The sequence below is a fragment of the Schistocerca piceifrons genome, chromosome 1 (assembly GCF_021461385.2).
Source record: "Schistocerca piceifrons isolate TAMUIC-IGC-003096 chromosome 1, iqSchPice1.1, whole genome shotgun sequence".
In the NCBI taxonomy this organism is placed as follows: domain Eukaryota; kingdom Metazoa; phylum Arthropoda; class Insecta; order Orthoptera; family Acrididae; genus Schistocerca; species Schistocerca piceifrons.
The window spans coordinates 694,521,603-694,541,074 of NC_060138.1; the positions used below are offsets into that span (position 1 = coordinate 694,521,603).

General features: G+C 38.9%; 3 non-coding genes across 3 annotated transcripts; 1 reads left to right on the top strand and 2 right to left on the bottom strand.

Moving 5' to 3' along the window:
* Positions 1-7,333: 7,333 nt before the first annotated feature.
* LOC124721675 lies at positions 7,334-7,436 on the bottom strand. The gene has a single exon (XR_007006373.1). It is a non-coding gene; the product is annotated as a U6 spliceosomal RNA (small nuclear RNA).
* A 279-nt stretch (positions 7,437-7,715) lies between these two features.
* Positions 7,716-7,822, bottom strand: LOC124721612. Its single transcript, XR_007006358.1, has one exon. It is a non-coding gene; the product is annotated as a U6 spliceosomal RNA (small nuclear RNA).
* Positions 7,823-18,559: 10,737 nt separating this feature from the next.
* On the top strand, positions 18,560-18,666 carry LOC124721617. The gene has a single exon (XR_007006359.1). It is a non-coding gene; the product is annotated as a U6 spliceosomal RNA (small nuclear RNA).
* Positions 18,667-19,472: the final 806 nt, after the last annotated feature.

Consider the following 19,472-nt stretch of genomic DNA (forward strand, 5'->3'; position numbering starts at 1 on the left):
CATTCAAAGAAATTCGGGTTGTACGTAAAGGCTGTTGGTGGCACTAAAGTTAGTGTCCAGTCATTCATGGACAACACAGGAAATGAAATTGAGAGCATCAAAGCAACTCTGTTTTTTATTCCTTTAGAAGGAAAACCCAGGAGTATTGCCCCCATTTAATTCTTGTACCACTGAAAAGATGAGTGAAATAGATATTAGTGTCAGTGACGTTGAGAAACAGCTGAAATCATTAAAACTGATCAAAGCCCTAGTGCCCAAAGAAATCCCAATCCGATTCTATACCCAATTCGTGACTGAGTCAGCCTCTGTTAACTGTAGTCTACTGTAGAGCCTATAAACAAAAAATGGTGCGTAGTAGCTGGGAGGAATCACAGAAGAAGAAGGGTAGCAGAAGCTATCCACAAAACTGCCATTCAATGTCCTTGACATCCATTTGTTGTAGAATCGTAGAACATATTTTGAGCTCAAGCATAATGAGGTGTCTTCGGCAGATTTCGAAAACATAGATCGTGTGAAACCTAACCGGCGCTTCTCTACGTGACATCCTGAAAGCCATGGTTGAAGCCCATCAAGTATATGCAGTCTCTCATGATTTCCAAACAAGTATTTGACTCAGTACCACACCTACACTTATTATGAAAAGTACAATCATACGGGATATCATACGAAATTTTGTGACTGGATTGAGGATTTCTTGGTAGGAAGGACACAGCATATTAATTTGGATGGAGAGTCATCAATAGATGTAGAACTGGCTTTGGCTGTACCCAGAGCCACATTAAGACAGGTGCAATACATGCAGTTGCATAGGGTGGCAAAATTTTTGGGGCTGTAAAATGTTGCCATAATTATTTTTTTTTTCAAATGTAATTTTGATGTTCATTGCATCAGTATTCAGGTATTCAATAATTTATTGGCATAGTGTTGACAAATATTTGTCCAGTAATTTAACTCATTTTTCACTTCTACTCCACCTACAAACATCTTCCATGTATGAGCACATTAAAGCTCTGTCAGATAGGGAGCGTGCAACCTGCATGGGCACCCACCGTGGTCTCTGCTCACTACAGCATCATCCCGGTCAAACATGAGGTGGGTGCCCATACTAGACTGCCCTTGCCTGCAGCATGGAGCTGGCAGGTTGTAATTTTCTAAAAATGTATTTTTTTTTTTACAGTATGTGACACTGTCTTTAAAAATGTAATGAAAAAGATGGCTACAAGGACAGAAATTTACGCAAGTGTACATCAACAGTAGTTTTCTTTGTTTATATATAAATGCACAGTTTTATGAATATTGTAGTGTACAATGCAGTTCTGTTGAAATATTAATGTGCTTGCACAAGCTAGTGGTGCCATTGATGGAATTTAAGCTACAAATGTGCCGCTTTGACAACAGCTTCTGCAAACACCGATTGGAAGTTTATAAGCCTTAAAAAGACTCCTCACTCTTGAGTGGTGTGAACTCAAGAACATCCTGCAGAAGCCTGTTTAGGGAACTAGGGATACTAACTACAGCTTCCCAATATATTTATTCCTTAATGAAATTTGTCATTAAAAATATATCACTTTTTCAAACCAACAGCTCAATTCATGGAATCAATACTAGAAATAAGAATAATCTTCACAAGGATTTAAAGTCACTTAGTCTTGTACAAAAAGGTGTGCATTATTCAGGAACACACATTTTCAATAACTTGCCAGCAGCCATAAAAAGCTTAACAACCAATGAAATTCAGTTTAAGAGAAGCCTAAAGGATTTATTGGTGGCCAACTCCTTCTACTCCATTGATGAATTTCTTAGGAAAACCAACTGATTTGTATATAAGTACAACATAACTTCTGCACAATTTCAGTGCAGTAATGTGTTCACTGAAAATTTGTGTGTGTGTGTGTGTGTGTGTGTGTGTGTGTGTGTGTGTGTGTGTGTGTGCTTGTGTGTGTGTAAGTGTGTAAGTATAATCTAACTTCTGCACCACTTCAGTGCAGTAATGTGTTCATTGTAAATAAGTATTACAGTAGTTGTATTACATGTTTCTTACCTTATAAATAAATAAAAAACTTTTTTATTTTAAATTCAGTGCAATAGTATTTGTAAAATGACTCTTAGTGTTCATTAAAAAATGACGATCATTCCACTTGGGACCTGTGGAATGGTACATTAGCTTATTTGTTTTAGTTGTAAATATTTGTCATGTATTGTTGTTTTTCTGACATGTTCCACATCCTGGAGAACCTCCTCACTACGGATCAATTGGAATGAAAGTAAATCTAATCTAATCTAATCTAAAAAAAATCAAAGGCATTTTCCACCACACGATGTCCACTGCATATTCGGTTATTGAGAATTGCTTTTGAGGGATCTTTCGGTGCCATTCATTTGGGGAAAGGGGTCATCAGATCAGTTTGTAATTAAAACCCTTTGTCATCTGTCAGCACACATGAGGGATGGATGTTTCTGCCTGACAGTGGTTTCACAGGTAGAATACACTTTCCCCCTTTGCATTCACAAAAAAAGGCAGAGTTTTCAAAACTTTTGCTCTCACAGTGTCTGCCATGGCTGTCCACATTGATAACCATGGAGTTGCAATCATGATCAATTACTGCAAGCAGGACAACTGAAAACAAGTTTTTGTAACAAAAATAATTTGAGCCATTGTTTTTAGGACATTTTCTTTCCTTCGCACTTCCCATCTCTGCTTCCAGTGCTGTTTGGAAATTTCCACCGTTCTATCAACCCATCTCAAATTTCTTCCAAACTTCCTCTGCTGGTTGAGGTAAATGCAGTGGTTGTAAAACATTGTACAGTTCTTGACACACACATTCGACTAAGCTGGAGACAGTTGTCCTTCCCACACAGAATTAAAAAGTGATGGTGTAGTGTGAATCATCGCAAGTGGCCAAATATCTGGAAGAAAATGTACTATTTGTTGCTAATAAATGCATCTTATGAAATAAAATAATTTACATGTCTGTTGAATGATTAGTGAGGATTTTCAAGCAAAATGGAAAAATCTATGAGACTTCTATAGCAAATACTTAGAATTTATAAAGGGAGGCAAAGGTTCAGCCAAGAAGTATCAGAATTGGCCATGGGCTGGTCATTCTGAGTTTCTTCCTGACACATTGTCACCACATCATACATAATCAAATGATGAAGCGTCAGAGGAACCATTTCCTGATGATGAGGATTGAGAGGAAGACATGTAATCGCATCTGTAATGTCAGTACATCCTGTGAAAAAGCCAAAACAAAAAGAAATAAGTGAAGACATAGTTGCAGTCAGAAATTATCAACACACCAGAGACAGTAACAGGAGAGAGAAGGGTGAGTTCAACCATCTGATAAATTACTTTTGAGTTAAGCACCCTCATTCAAGCCACTCCCAGCTTGAACACAAACTCATTTAAAAATGCAGCTGGCACAGTATTTGTAGAGATTGAACTTGCAATATTAAACAATGAAACACCACCACATCTATTTGAATTCTCAAATCCAAAAAGTGAGAAGGAAGAAATTTCTCTACTTTTGCAGTATTTCGGAAAAGGTCAGTTAAATCATCTCATGTATTTGGGGCTGACTAAATTTCACCTTTAAATGAAGTAATTTTGGTTAGGGTATTAAACTGTAATGATTTTCTTTGTGTTTTTACCATTTACAGGCCGCTTAAAAATTCCCATAACAAACTTCTAGGATTTGTAGAGGGTAGTGTGTACATAATATTCTGAATATGAATCCATGTCTGGAAACATACTGTTTCTGTTCTACAGCAGTTTCAGTTTAGATTTTTAACTCATTCGCTTCTGCAAGAGGAACTGAATTAGGCATGATGCAGTACAGTTATGAGATAACAATTCAATAGGAAACATAACGAAACATTCATTTAAAAAACAAAAAAAAGGGCATGCTATATGTACATGCAGAACATTACTGATCCAATATGACAATGTCTTGATGTTGCGACTACCAAAGTTATTACAGACATTATGCCTATGAATACGTTCTGGTACATACTCCATATCCGATCTGGTGTCTCTTCAATTTCTAATGCAGTGGCCAGAACTCATACCAGTAGATCTTCCTCTGTCTCTACAGGAGTTTCTTAGCAAGGCAGATATTAAGTGACATCAGGTGACCGTCTGATGTAGCACACGTCATCCTGTCTGCTGTATTGCACACCAGGGGAAGCAACTCAGAGATTTTTCTCTTTCCTTCAGGAGACGTGCATGTGTAACACATCTGAATTAAAACCACTGTTGTACTGTTTCCAGGCACTGGTACCTGTTCAAAATGTCACATACTCACCCCCCTCTACAAATTCAAGAAGTTTGTAACAGGAATTTCTGAACGCCCTGTGTTATGTCCAAGTTCGTTGTTACAGTGGTAAAATTCAGTAAAAGGGCTATTGAAGAGTAGTAGATATTTACTATTTTTGAATATTTGACTTGCACATGTGTTTTGTGTTGTATGCTATTTAAACACTTCAGCAAAGTTCATAACTGAAGTTACACAGCTAATTGTTAGTACCCTGTAAACAAATATAGCAATGCTGAAGTTTAGGAACAGAGGACGTAAAATAAACTACTGCTCAGGGCTGGCACACACCCAAAATTTGGTCCAGGGTGTACCCCAAGCATGAGTGATGCATCCCTTCCTGCTCCTGATATATGTTACTGACCTTGCGTACGATATTAATAGTAAACTAAGAATTTTCACATATGATATACTTTTCTACAATAAATACAGTCAAAATGAAGCTGCAAAATATTCACTCAGACCTTCACAAGATTTCAAAATGGTGCTAAGATTGTCAACTAGATTTAAATGTCCATAAATGTAAAATAGTGTGCTTCAAAAAACGATAAAAACATAGTAGCCTATGAATATAATATCAGTAAGTCACAGCTGAATCAGTAAACTCATACATGGGAGTAACACATAGTGAAGAATGAAATGGAAGCATCACATAAGCTCAGTTGTGGGTAAAGGAAATAGCAGATGTCAGTTAACTATTAGAATACTACGGAAATACAATCGGTCTACAAAGGAAATTGGTTACAAATCACTTCTGCTACCCAACCTAGAATACTACTCAAGTGTGTAGGACCCACACCGCTACCAAAAAGGACTAGCACAGGATTTTGAATGTATACAGCGAAGGGCAGCATGAATCGTCACAGGTTTGTTTGACATGCAGGAGAGTATATACACTCCTGGAAATTGAAATAAGAACACCGTGAATTCATTGTCCCAGGAAGGGGAAACTTTATTGACACATTCCTGGGGTCGGATACATCACATGATCACACTGACAGAACCACAGGCACATAGACACAGGCAACAGAGCATGCACAATGTCGGCACTAGTACAGTGTATATCCACCTTTCGCAGCAATGCAGGCTGCTATTCTCCCATGGAGACGATCGTAGAGATGCTCTGGATGTAGTCCTGTGGAACGGCTTGCCATGCCATTTCCACCTGGCGCCTCAGTTGGACCAGCGTTCGTGCTGGACGTGCAGACCGCGTGAGGCGACGCTTCATCCAGTCCCAAACATGCTCAATGGGGGACAGATCCGGAGATCTTGCTGGCCAGGGTAGTTGACTTACACCTTCTAGAGCACGTTGGGTGGCACGGGATACAGGCGGACGTGCATTGTCCTGTTGGAACAGCAAGTTCTCTTGCCGGTCTAGGAATGGTAGAACGATGGGTTCGATGACGGTTTGGATGTACCGTGCACTATTCAGTGTCCCCTCGACGATCACCAGTGGTGTACGGCCAGTGTAGGAGATCGCTCCCCACACCATGATGCCGGGTGTTGGCCCTGTGTGCCTCGGTCGTATGCAGTCCTGATTGTGGCGCTCACCTGTACGGCGCCAAACACGCATACGACCATCATTGGCACCAAGGCAGAAGCGACTCTCATCGCTGAAGACGACACGTCTCCATTCGTCCCTCCATTCACGCCTGTCGCGACACCACTGGAGGCGGGCTGCACGATGTTGGGGCGTGAGCGGAAGACGGCCTAACGGTGTGCGGGACCGTAGCCCAGCTTCATGGAGACGGTTGCGAATGGTCCTCGCCGATACCCCAGGAGCAACAGTGTCCCTAATTTGCTGGGAAGTGGCGGTGCGGTCCCCTACGGCACTGCGTAGGATCCTACGGTCTTGGCGTGCATCCGTGCGTCGCTGCGGTCCGGTCCCAGGTCGACGGGCACGTGCACCTTCCGCCGACCACTGGCGACAACATTGATGTACTGTGGAGACCTCACGCCCCACGTGTTGAGCAATTCGGCGGTACGTCCACCCGGCCTCCCGCATGCCCACTATACGCCCTCGCTCAAAGTCCGTCAACTGCACATACGGTTCACGTCCACGCTGTCGCGGCATGCTACCAGTGTTAAAGACTGCGATGGAGCTCCGTATGCCACGGCAAACTGGCTGACACTGACGGCGGCGGTGCACAAATGCTGCGCAGCTAGCGCCATTCGACGGCCAACACCGCGGTTCCTGGTGTGTCCGCTGTGCCGTGCGTGTGATCATTGCTTGTACAGCTCTCTCTCAGTGTCCGGAGCAAGTATGGTGGGTCTGACACACCGGTGTCAATGTGTTCATTTTTCCATTTCCAGGAGTGTAGATAGGGTGAAAAAACTGAAATGGTAGACTCTCGAAGTTAGATGGGAATTATCCAGAGAAAGTCTACTAACAAAGTTTCAAGAAGCGGATTTAAATGCAATATTGCTCCCTTTGGGATCGTGAGGACGAGTGTAAATTAATTACAGCATGCACATAGGAATTTTGGTAGTAATTCTTCCCGTGCCCCCCACCTGAATGGAATAAACCCTAATAATTGGCACAGATAAAGGTACCCTCTGCCATGCATTTCACAGTGGTTCGCAGAGTACAGATAAATGTAGGCACTGATAATCAACTGGAAAAGCCCTCCAAAAGTTCAGCACTGCTACAATTGTTGGGGCCGCGCATTTCTGATAAATCATGGCGACATTGACTCGTCTTGCAATATACGTGAAAATAGGAGCCAGAGCAAATCTGAATATTAGCTGTGACGGATATATCTGCACTCTGCCGTTAGTGGTGCGATGTGCAAACTCGTTAGGTCCATTCGCGAGTGCCTGAATGGGCGTGATTACTTTTCTTTTCTGAACCACCTCGCGCATTAATTAATGATGTAACAGTGCCACTAATAACTCGTACAGATTGGAATTTGTCGCTTGCAGGTTTACATAGTACAGGTAATGAACAGATTTATTTTGTTTTGAGTAAATTTGATTTGTAGATCTTATTGACAGGGAAAAGTTTGTCACTGGGTTCAGGAAAAAATGTGGAACGCTTCACGATTTTGCGTGTCATCCTTGCGCAGGGGCCATGCTAATCTTCTCTGTATCGTTTATACGTGAAAATAGGAGCCAGAGCAAATCTGAATATTAGCTGTGTCGGATATATCTGCACTCTGCCGTTAGTGGTGCGATGTGCAAACTCGTTAGGTCCATTCGCGAGTGCCTGAATGGGGCGTGATTACTTTTCTTTTCCGAACCACCTCGCGCATTAATTAATGATGTAACAGTGCCACTAATAACTCGTACAGATTGGAATTTGTCGCTTGCAGGTTTACATAGTACAGGTAATGAACAGATTTATTTTGTAAATTTGATTTGTAGATCTTATTGACAGGGAAAAGTTTGTCACTGGGTTCAAGAAAAAATGTGGAACGCTTCACGATTTTGCGTGTCATCCTTGCGCAGGGGCCATGCTAATCTTCTCTGTATCGTTCCAATTTTAGTATATGTACCGCCGAAGCGAGTACGAAATGCTGTTCTCAAAGCGATGTATATATAGTTACACAACAGTGTCGAAACTATCTTCTAATTGTCGTGTCTTATGGCGTATTGTAACTTCTATAATATGATGCAGTTTGGCTGAATTCCTAACCTATTTGCTGCTATGGCCCTAGTCTTGGCTGATGCTGTGCAAAGTTTTCACATTTTATTTTTCACGCGGTAAAAAAAAGACACTTTTCTGTAGAAACGTTCCCGTACATTTCCAAGCACAACTGTTGAGACCGCCATCTAGCAGTAGTCTCCGGAGTCGAGCTCTCGTAGCTGACTATTAACTCTCGCGGGTCCTTTCGCATCGATATTGAATTAGCAACCCAGGAGAGCGTAAGTGAAATTACGGGCATCAATAAAGACCCTTCGGTATGTGCAAGTGCTACAAATTCGGCAAAACTGACAAAGCGTAATGTAATTTTCATAACGTTACTGTTCTGTGCTGCCATCTGCGGGCCACAACGCATACTGTGACAGTGACGTACTCACTTCATTCAAAATCAAATTCCGTGCAACAGCTGATCGGAATGGAAAGTACACGGATATTACGAAATTGTATTATAAAACCGACGACGGATAGAAAATATAAGTTGACACTTGAATCCGTTAATTCGCTTTGGATTCGTTACTCTTTACTCCGAAACAAATAAAACACAAGAAAACGGAAGGTGACAACCAGACGTAAACTACACGCTTCTACTTCGAAATGATTGCTTTCCTTTGTCGTAATGACCCAAAATGCTCATTGAAAACTAAATTGTATTCATCTATTATTCTAATTTAGCATATTATGAATGTTGTTAGGCATATGGTTTCATGTTACATGTAATAATATTTTATTTATGGACATATAAGTGTAATTTTTTTCATGTCCTAATTTCTGTGTAACGCAATGTATGGCAAATCCTATATCATTTTTATAATGATGAGATACAAGGATACTAAGTAAATAAATAAATTCATTGCCTACTAATAGTCCTGTAAAACAAAGACACACGTTAAAAGGACGAAATTTATTTATCTTTTCCCGTGTGAAACAATGGTGTTAATAATTAAATTGGGTTGAACCAAGAGTAGAAGCCAGGTTTGTAATAATAGTATGACTATTCATACTTAATCATGCTGTGTATAGGTTTGTGAATTTAGGTGAAAATAATTGAACATTGTGTGTTGTAATTTTGGATCATTAACGGATTTCCATGTTGTTTAATAAAGCAGCGTGATTTCTTTGGTGTATTAGGACCACAGAAAGGTGTAAAAAGTTCATTGGTTTATGGACTGGCAATGTGAAATAATAAAGTATGTTCACTATATTTTGAACGGAATATAATACAGCATGAATGCCAAAATATAGTATGTAAATGTAATATATCTCTCAAAGATATATTCTCCACAACATAAAACATAAGCCAGATAGTTGGTAAAGATATTTTGCACAAAACTTAGTGTGTATAGACAACAAGCTAACAATGTGTGGAAAAACAGTCTGTTTCTGACTAGTAGAAATGAAGTAGTCTCAATAGATCAATTGGCATGTGTTACCTGTTTCAGGAAGAGAGGTGAGTTCCTTTGATAACTCCTTTGTGCATTCAGAAACCTTGTAATTCAACTGTTTCATTAACTCTCACTTAGTTGTGGTGAGATAACACTGGCATCTTACATATTGTTCTTACTGAGAGGAACATTTTGTGTTGAACGGCACCAAAATTATTGTTTTCAGTCTGTTAAACACAATACCTCAATAAAACTACCGTTAATGCCGACAACACTGAATGTATGCTAAACATTGCAAAATGCTTCAGATTTGTGGCATTACCATGAGTTTTGAAATATGAGTAATTTAACCAAATTTGGTTTCTTCTAACCAAGTTAATGTTTGCTATGTTTCACAATGATAATGTTGGCATCAAATTCCGCACAGCAAGTTTAAAACACCTATTCATTAACACACAGTATGCACTTCCTGCCCAATGTAACAGAGGCTGCTGATCATTTTACATCCAAGATAATGTTGGGCTTGCATTTGATCTTAGCATTAGACACTGTTGGTGTTGGTGAGTTAACCACTGGCTGTTCAGTTTGTTGATAATGCAATGGAATATGGCAGATACCAGTAAAGACTACAGGAAAGTTGAAAACTGGGATACCAGTTGAATATTTAAGTTCAGTGTAAGGGACCATTCCATTTTTTGGATATCCAACTTAGTCCCACCAAGAACTGTAGCAAGTTTTATCTTAGCAAAAGCAACAAGTCAGTGCTTGAAGAGTGTAATGTGAAGTAAAGTTCAGAATATAAAAAAGCAATAGTTCTCTTAACTGTGGTTTGAGATAGCATACCCTTAATTCAAGGGATGTAGAATTGTAACTATGCAACTGAATATGTAAATGAAAAATAAATATTATTTTTTTACAAAAAGAATGATAATTAATTAATTTATTTACTTATGTATTCATTGAGGGATCATTTCACAGTGATGATGAACTTGTCATTATACAATGTAAAGAAATAGCTCAAAACATACACACATAGAATATAGAAGTATGATTTTAACAGGATAGGACAGGTGGTCGGCCGTGATCTTGATGAAGGAACTATACCAGCATTTGCTTGAAATGATTTAGGAAAATCTAAACCATAATGGCCATACAAGACCTACTCCGTCCTCCCAATATGAGGACAGTGTCTGGACAAGTGCGCAGCATGATTTGTTTGGTCCCTAGTGTAAATGTTCTTTGGTTTACACACAGTATAATATAAAACAATTAAGCACTGCATCACTGCACATACTAAGGACACCCACTGCTGACTCCTGGACCGTGAACAAGTACATCTCCATGTCCTCTCTGTTCACCTGGAAAAATTGAGTCACTCAGTATGAGTGACGTGTTGAACTCGGAAGACTGACAAATCATTGCTGTAATGCATGACACATTTCAGCACATGACTTTCTTGTAAAAGCGTAACCATGTATTGATGTGTGACAGGCTGTTGTAGTTATATTCTCTCTAAACACTTTTGTGAGTCCTATAGAGCAATCTTTAATTGTGGCATATACATTACTTATGAATAATGTTTTAGCTGCATTTTTAAACTGGTCTGTTTCAGTAATTCTCCTTGGGAAATTTATCATACAATTTTATTCCCCAATATAAGGTGATGTTTTGAGTTTATTGTTTGTTTTTACTTGGTGAATGTGAGTCAAAACTGGCTCTTGTTCCACATGTACATAAAGAAGTGTAATTGAAATATTTAGTAATATTTTCCTTGATATGCACAGGAGCTTGATAGGTTTACTCACTTAGTGCCGTAAGAATAACCAGTTTCTTTTTAGAGTTCTTTGCAATGAACCTGACCACTACCTCTAGTTATTATTCTTATGACCCTTTTCTGCAGTATGAAAACTGTGTCCATCATTTGTGCCTTCAGTCTCAAGAAAAGAATCCCATAGCTAAGAACTAATTGTATGTTGCATTAGTATGTCACCCCAAGAAATTGGCTGTTACCAACTGATCATAAAACCCATGATGATGAAACCCAAAGAGCATAACACAATGATGATGTCCTTTTTGCCAGCATCTTTCTGTGTTCATACAAATGTATAATGACAAATCAGTATTCACCCTTAAAAACTTCATGTTTGTTAGATAACTTATAGATTTATCATCTATGTTTAATGCAACAGAGTGGTTTTCCTCATTATGATGAAGAGCATGCTGTTTGTTTTCTGTATATTCAGTGTTAATTTATTACATGCTGTCCAGTTGTAAACATCCATGATGGTTTCATTTGCTTCCTCTAATAGGGGTTCTAGTATTTTATCAGTGACAATGATGTTGCTGTCATCAGCAGATAGACCTTTTTCTCCACATCTTACACTGTTTGGAAAGTCATCATTGACTGTCAATTATGTGTCATGAGTTTTGTCCTGGTGCAAATATTGCATGTTTGCTGGTGGTCTCCAGTTGTATCTAGTGTAAAACCAATAAACCTGAAGATAACTGACAAGAATTTCAATACTGAAAACCCAAGTGGTACTGGTAGGTCATTCTAGGCTCGTTATCCCAAAATTTTGGAAATTTCTACCATCTTTAATCCTAAATGGGACAAGTGTCAACTTCTTCCTTTAGCAAAGAGTCTATAGAAGTAATATATGAAAATCAAAACTGGACTGAGCATGTAACTGCAAAATGCAAGGAGGCATCAGCATCTCTCCATGTCCTATAAAAATATAAAAAGCCTTTCCCTCTCTACATGAAAAAGAAACTTGTTGAAACACATATACTTCCAATTATTGACTACAGTGGGGTTATATTGCTGTGACTTTCCCAGGGAAGCTCATGTCAGCTGGAACCAGTTATGAATGCATGCGTGTGATATACTCGTATCTGTAACATCTGACTCTTTGATTATATTTCACCATCATATAAACATCTCCATTTCCAGATGGCATTTAATGACACATCTAACTAAAGAAACAGTAATGATTTCCATTGTCCCTGGACACACTTGTTGCCCTTTACATCCTTCTTTCCAACCAGATTTTCCTCTTTTTCCCAGTGCTCTTTGCTGGTACAGTCTACTTAAATTTCCCTTCCTCAGAACTCACTGTGTCAAAAGATATCAGTTTTGTACAAATATAAATTCTTTTAATATCTAATACAGGAAAATTAAAAAGACCTCTGGTGAAAAGGGAACCAGTTGTATGAATGTCAAGAGCTCAGATGGAAATACAGTTCTAAGCAAAGAAGGAAGGCAGAAAGATGGAAGGAGTATATTGAGGTTCAAATGGCTCTGAGCACTACGGGACTTAACAGTATATTGAGGGTTTGTACAAGGGCAATGTACTTCAGGGCAATATTATGTAGATGAATGAGGATGTAGATGAAGATGAAATGGGAGATATTATTCTATGGGAAGAGTTTGACGAGCACTAAAAGACCTAAGTCGAAACAAGGGCCTGGGAGTAGACAACATTCCATTAGAACTATTGATAGTCTTGGGAGAGCCAGGCTTGACAAAACTATCATCATCTGGTTTGCAAGATGTATGAGACAGGTGAAATACCCTCCGTCTTCAAGAAAAATATAATAATTCCAATCCCAAAGAAAGCAGGTGTTGACAGGTGTGAAAATTATTGAACTATCAGTTTAATAAGTCACGGCTGCAAAATACTAACACGAATTCCTTACAGACGAATGGAAAAACTGGTAGAAGCCGACCTCAGGTAAGATCAGTTCGGATTCCATAGAAATGTTGGAACACGTGAGGCAATACTGACCCAACAACTTACCTTAGAAGATAGATTAAGGAAAGCCAAACATACATTTCTAGCATTTGTACACTTAGAGAGAAAGCTTTTGACAGTGTTGACTGGAATACTCTCTTTCAAATTCTGAAGATAGCAGGGGTAAAATAAAGAGAGCAAAAGTCAATTTACAGTTTTTACAGTAACCAGGTGGCAGTTATAAAGAGTCGAGGGGCATGAAAGCGAAGCAGTGGTTGGGAAGGGAGTGAGACAGGGTTGTAGCCTATCCCCGAAGTTATTCAATCTATATATTGAGCAAGCAGTAAAGGAAACAAAAGAAAAATTTGGAGTCGGAAGTAAAATCCATGGAGAAGAAATAAAAATTTGAAGTTTTCCAATGACATTGTAATTCTGTCAGAGACAGCAAAGGACCTGGAAGAGCAGTTGAACAGAAGGGACAGTGTCTTGAAAGGACGGCTGACGGAATTAGGTTAGGAAATGAAACACTTAAAGTAGTAGATGAGTTTTGCTATTTGGGGAACAAAATAACTGATGATGATCGAAGTAGAGAGGATATAAAATGTAGACTGGCTATGCCAAGGAAAGCGTTTCTGAGGAAGAGAAGTTAGTTAACATTGAGTATAGATTTAAGTGTCAGGAAATCTTTTCTGAAAGTATTTGTATGGAGTGTAGCCATGTATGGAAGTGAAACACAGACGATAAATAGTTTGGACAAGAAGAGAATAGAAGATTTCAAAATGTGGTGCTACAGAAGAGTGCTGAAGATTAGGTGGGTAGATCATGTAACTATTGAGGAGGTACTGAATAGAATTATGGAGAAGAGGAATTTGTGGCACAACTTGACTAGAAGAAGGGATCGGTTGGTAGGACATGTTCTGAGGCATCAAGGGATCATAAATTTAGCATTTGAGGGCAGCGTGGAGGGTAAAAATCGCAGAGGGAGACTAAGAGATGAATGCACTAAGCAAATTCAGAAGGATGTAGGTTGCAGTAGGCACTTGGAACTGAAGCACCTTACACAGGATAGAGTAGCATGGAGAGCTGCATCAGACCAGTCTCTGGACTGAAGACCACAATGACAACATCATCAACAACAAAAACAACAACAACAACTACTACTACTACTACCATTACTATTGTCATTATTATTATTATTATTATCATTATCAGAACTCACTATATCAGAAAATATCTATTTGGACACCTATAAATTCTTTTTATATCTGACCCAACAATATTATTGTCATTGTTAATATTGTTACTGTCATTATTATTATCATTGTTATTGGAAGCAGCAGTAGCAGAAGTGCTGCCTCTATTAACGTTATTAGCCCTTACTACTATTTATTCACATTGTCTCTTCAGACACTCACACCATTTTGTTATTCCAGAATGAAATTTTCACCCTTCAGCGGAGTGTGCGCTGTTATGAAACTTCCTGGCAGATTAAAACTGTGTGCAAGATTGAGACTCGAACTCGGGACCTTTGCTTTTCACGGGCAAGTGCCCTACCATCTGAGCTCCCAATGTACAACTCACGACTCGTCCTCACAGCTCTACTTTCGCGAGTACCTCATCTTACCTGCAAAAGGCAAAGATCCCGAGTTCGAGTCTCAGTTCAGCACACAGTTTTAATCTGCCTGGAAGTTTCATTTTATTACAATTTGCTATATTAAAATAATTGTTATCTCTTAGGTAACTGCAATGTAAAAAAAAAAGTATTGTCTGTGTGAAACACTGGTCTGATGTAAGAGAGGACCGGAAGACCCTAATCTGTTCATTTTAAATAAATAAATCTTAAGAACAGGATGAGACCAAATATACTAACTTGAGATACTCATATCTTCATCTGTTTCTTGTCTGACAATTACATTACTAAAACTTTTATCATGAGCAGAGTAAGTGAACTATTTCTAATTCTTGCACCATGTTTTCCAGGAAAGACTGAAATACCTCACTTTGTATTCCTCTTGCATCTAGTGCTTTAGTAGTATTTTAGGGTCAACAGAGTCAAAAGCCTTGACATATTAATACTTGTCAAGAACTTCAGAATGGTTCAAATGGCTCTAAGCACTATGGGACTTAACATCTGAGCTTATCAGTCCTATACACTTATAATTACTTAAACCTAACTAACTTAAGGACGTCTCACACATCCATGCCCGGGGCAGGATTCGAACCTGCGACCGTAGCAGCTGCGCAGTTCCGGACTGAAGCGCGAAGAACAGCTCGGCAATAGCGGCCAGCTAAGAGTTTCAAGTACCACTTTTATGAACTGATGGTTGATATTGTACTTCCCCAATTTGAAAATAAAACTTTGCTTAATTAAAAAGGTTGTCTTTCTTTCATGTAACTCATTAATCTGTGTTTTATGGTTAATCAGTTATTTTTGAGAATGCATACAGTAGTGTAACTGGCCTGTAGTGCCCAGACACATCCGTAACAGACACATAGAGGAGAACAACTGTACTACCCCAAAACTGCTTCACAGTTAATAGCTCAAACATTGTCCTTACAAATACCCATATTTTACAGTTCCAAAGAAATAATAATGACTTACAGGGATCACAAATAGAGATTAATGGACATACAATGTATGTGCTCTATGTACGAAGTTCTTGGGTATCCAGGTGGATAATGAACTGAGGTGGCACAGGCATATGGATAACTTAACCAAAAAGTTCAGTTCTACCTGCCTTGCACTGAGAAATATCTTTCACTGTCTTGATCTGCAGACAAGACTACTAGCATAATTCCACTCAGTTCTATCCTATGGCACTGCAGCGAAGGTGAAAGTAGCAAACAATGGAAAATCCAGGATGGACTAATGACAATGCGATGACTGAGCCTCTTTCCTAAGCAGTCACAGACAGTTGTCGTGTGTGGGTTGTCTAATTTAGTAAGAGGTGCTTTGGCTGAATGCTTACTTGTTTGACATTCTTTCTGTTGTGCACATCCCCAACTCAACATCTCTGCTATATGGTGAGTAGCAATCTATCCTTTTCATAGCATTGTCAAAGGTGAAAGAAGTACTTAATGCTGCAAAGTGTGCAATAAGAGTGTTGCATGAAAATGATAACTGAGCATTATGCTGATGGTAGTATAGGAGGAAATTGCAGTGGCTTTTTCAAAGTAGCTTTTTCCTCTTAGTATACATACATAAACCAGACAAGAAATAACTTCCATAATCACCAGTTTTAGTAGATTATCACTTGTTATAATTTGTTGCTACAGCAACTGAAGGAAATAACCAGCAGTGATTTTTTTCTGCCTGTTACTATATAACCTGATACACACTGCATCACTAAAGAATCACCTCCATGATGGAATTCACATAACGCAATGTGTGAATGAATGTTAAGCAGAATAAGAATAAGATTAACAGTAACAATAGGACAATGTCTGACCAAAGAGAAAAAAACAGAAAATTAAAACAGATCACAAACTAGGTAACACATTTGAAAAATGCTGGAAATCTGGCAGGGAATCTGTCATGTAAGGGGGGGGGGGGGACCTGTGCAAGGAAGCTAGAATTAGGATAATAGTTGTCAAAATAAGATTTTTCAATCTGGTTAGAGGTATTACTAGCAAAGTAAAGACCAACCATCAGATGTGTTTCATGAACTGACGTATTTCACATGTGTGTTGAAAGTACTGATACATTGTTTCCTGGATGTACAGTGATGAATTGATCAGTTTCCCAAAGGAAGGTCTAATGAATATACAATTGTTCACATTGCGTGCTAAAAACTCTGTTGTTTTATATCTATTTCAGGGAATTTAATATAAACATTATCTCTGTGAAATCTAGCATGTGTTAACTTGTTTAGTATACATAATTCAAAGCAGATACTAAATTTAGTGAAGTGTTAGCACATGTTCAGTACTATTGATATTAATGGTAGAATGTGATTTTGTGTTTAACAGACAGTAAATGCTATACATAATATCCCATGTGCCGTATCACCATATGCAAGTAACACTTAATGAAACTATTGAATTATAGGGTCTCCGAATGCAGATAAGAGCTATCAACAAGAAGTCTCTTCCATTATGGCACAGGCAAGACATTGCTACTCGAACTATTTAGGATACTTCATTTCAGCCAGACATCGACTGTCTTTCCACACATATTTGACTTATTATCTGTATACACCAAGTTCTGTACAAAATACCCTTTATCTGTAAGTCATCAACTAATTCTACGTTGCTTATATCTTATGTTGTGGAGAATTCATCATTGAGAGATATATTTAATTTATCAGCTACATACTTGATATTCAGGCTGCATTATATTCTATTCAGTTTGTCATTTCGCTGTTGGCTATACATAACCCAATGAACATTCTAAACTTTTGTGTAGTTCTAATTAGTCAGTCACGCCGTTGAAAATTTAGGGATCCTATAAATGTGTTTTAGTTTTCTTGTCTATTCTGATGCTATTTCATAAATACATTATGAAGGGCAACATTTTAATTCCACTAGTACCACACTAAATTACAAACTTAATTAAGGTAATTCCGTTATTAATGTATGAACCAGAAATCTTCACCTAAATTCAAAAATCTAACACAAGGTATCATTCAGTATCAACATCGGCCTACTATTATTGTAAACGTAACTCCCGCCTGAAGTTCAGTCCAATTTCAATTCAACACCATTATTCCACACGGTAAAAGGTACATCTATTTCCTTCTTTTATACGCATGGCTTAGATTTACAGAACCCGGAGTGGGCAAATACATTTCGAAGTAGAAGCGTGTAGTTTACGTCTGGTTGTCACCTTCCGTTTTCTTGTGTTTTATTAGTTTCGTAGTAAAGAGTAACGAATCCAAAGCGAATTAACGGGTTCAAGTATCAACTTATATTTTCTATCCGTCGTCGGTTTTATAATACAATTTCGTAATATCCGTGTACTTTCCATTCCGATCAGCTGTTGCACGGAATTTGAATGAAGTGAGCACGTCACTGTCACAGTATGTGTTGTGGCCCGCAGATGGCAGCACAGAACAGTAACGTTATGAAAATTAAATTACGCTTTGTCAGTTTTGCCGAATTTGTAGCACTTGCACATACCGAAGGGTCTTTATTGATGCCCGTAATTTCACTTACGCTTTCCTGGGTTGCTAATTCAACATCGATGCGAAAGGACCCGGGAGAGCTCAACTCCAGAGACTACTGCTAGATGGCGGTCTCAACAGTTGTGCTTGTAAATGTACGGGAACGTTTCTACAGAAAAGTGTCTTTTTTTTTACCGCGTGAAAAATAAAATGTGAAAACTTTGCACAGCATCAGCCAAGACTAGGGCCATAGCAGCAAATAGGTTAGGAATTCAGCCAAATTGAGTCATATTATAGAAGTTACAATACGCCATAAGACACGACAATTAGAAGATAGTTTTGACACTGTTGTGTAACTATATATACATCGCTTTGAGAGTAGCATTTCGTACTCGCTTCGGCGGTACATATACTAAAATTGGAACGATACAGAGAAGATTAGCATGGCCCCTGCGCAAGGATGACACGCAAAATCGTGAAGCGTTCCACATTTTTTCCTGAACCCAGTGACAAACCTTTCCCTGTCAATAAGATCTACAAATCAAATTTACAAAATAAATCTGTTCATTACCTGTACTATGTAAACCTGCAAGCGACAAATTCCAATCTGTACGAGTTATTAGTGGCACTGTTACATCATTAATTAATGCGCGAGGTGGTTCGGAAAAGAAAAGTAATCACGCCCCCTTCAGGCACTCGCGAATGCACCTAACGAGTTTGAACATCGCACCACTAACAGCAGAGTGCAGATATATCCGACACAGCTAATATTCAGATTTGCTCTGGCTCCTATTTTCACGTATATTGCAAGACGAGTCAATGTCGCCATGATTTATAAGAAATGCGCGGCCCCAACAATTGTAGCAGTGCTAAACTTTTGGAGGGCTTTTCCAGTTGGTTATCAGTGCCTACATTTATCTGTACTCTGCGAACCACTGTGAAATGCATGGCAGAGGGTACCTTCATCTGTACCAATTATTAGGTCTTATTCCATTCAGGTGGGGGGCACGGGAAGAATTACTGCCAAAATTTCTATGTGCATGCTGTAATTAATTTACACTCGTCCTCACGATCCCAAAGGGAGCAATATTTCATTTAAATCCGCTTCTTGAAACTTTGTTAGTAGACTTTCTCTGGACAATTCCCATCTAACTTAGAGAGTCTACCATTTCAGTTTTTTCACCCTATCTATATACTCTCCTGCATGTCAAACAAACCTGTGACCATTCGTGCTGCCCTTCGCTGTATACATTCAAAATCCTGTGCTAGTCCTTTTTGGTAGCGGTGTGGGTCCTACACAC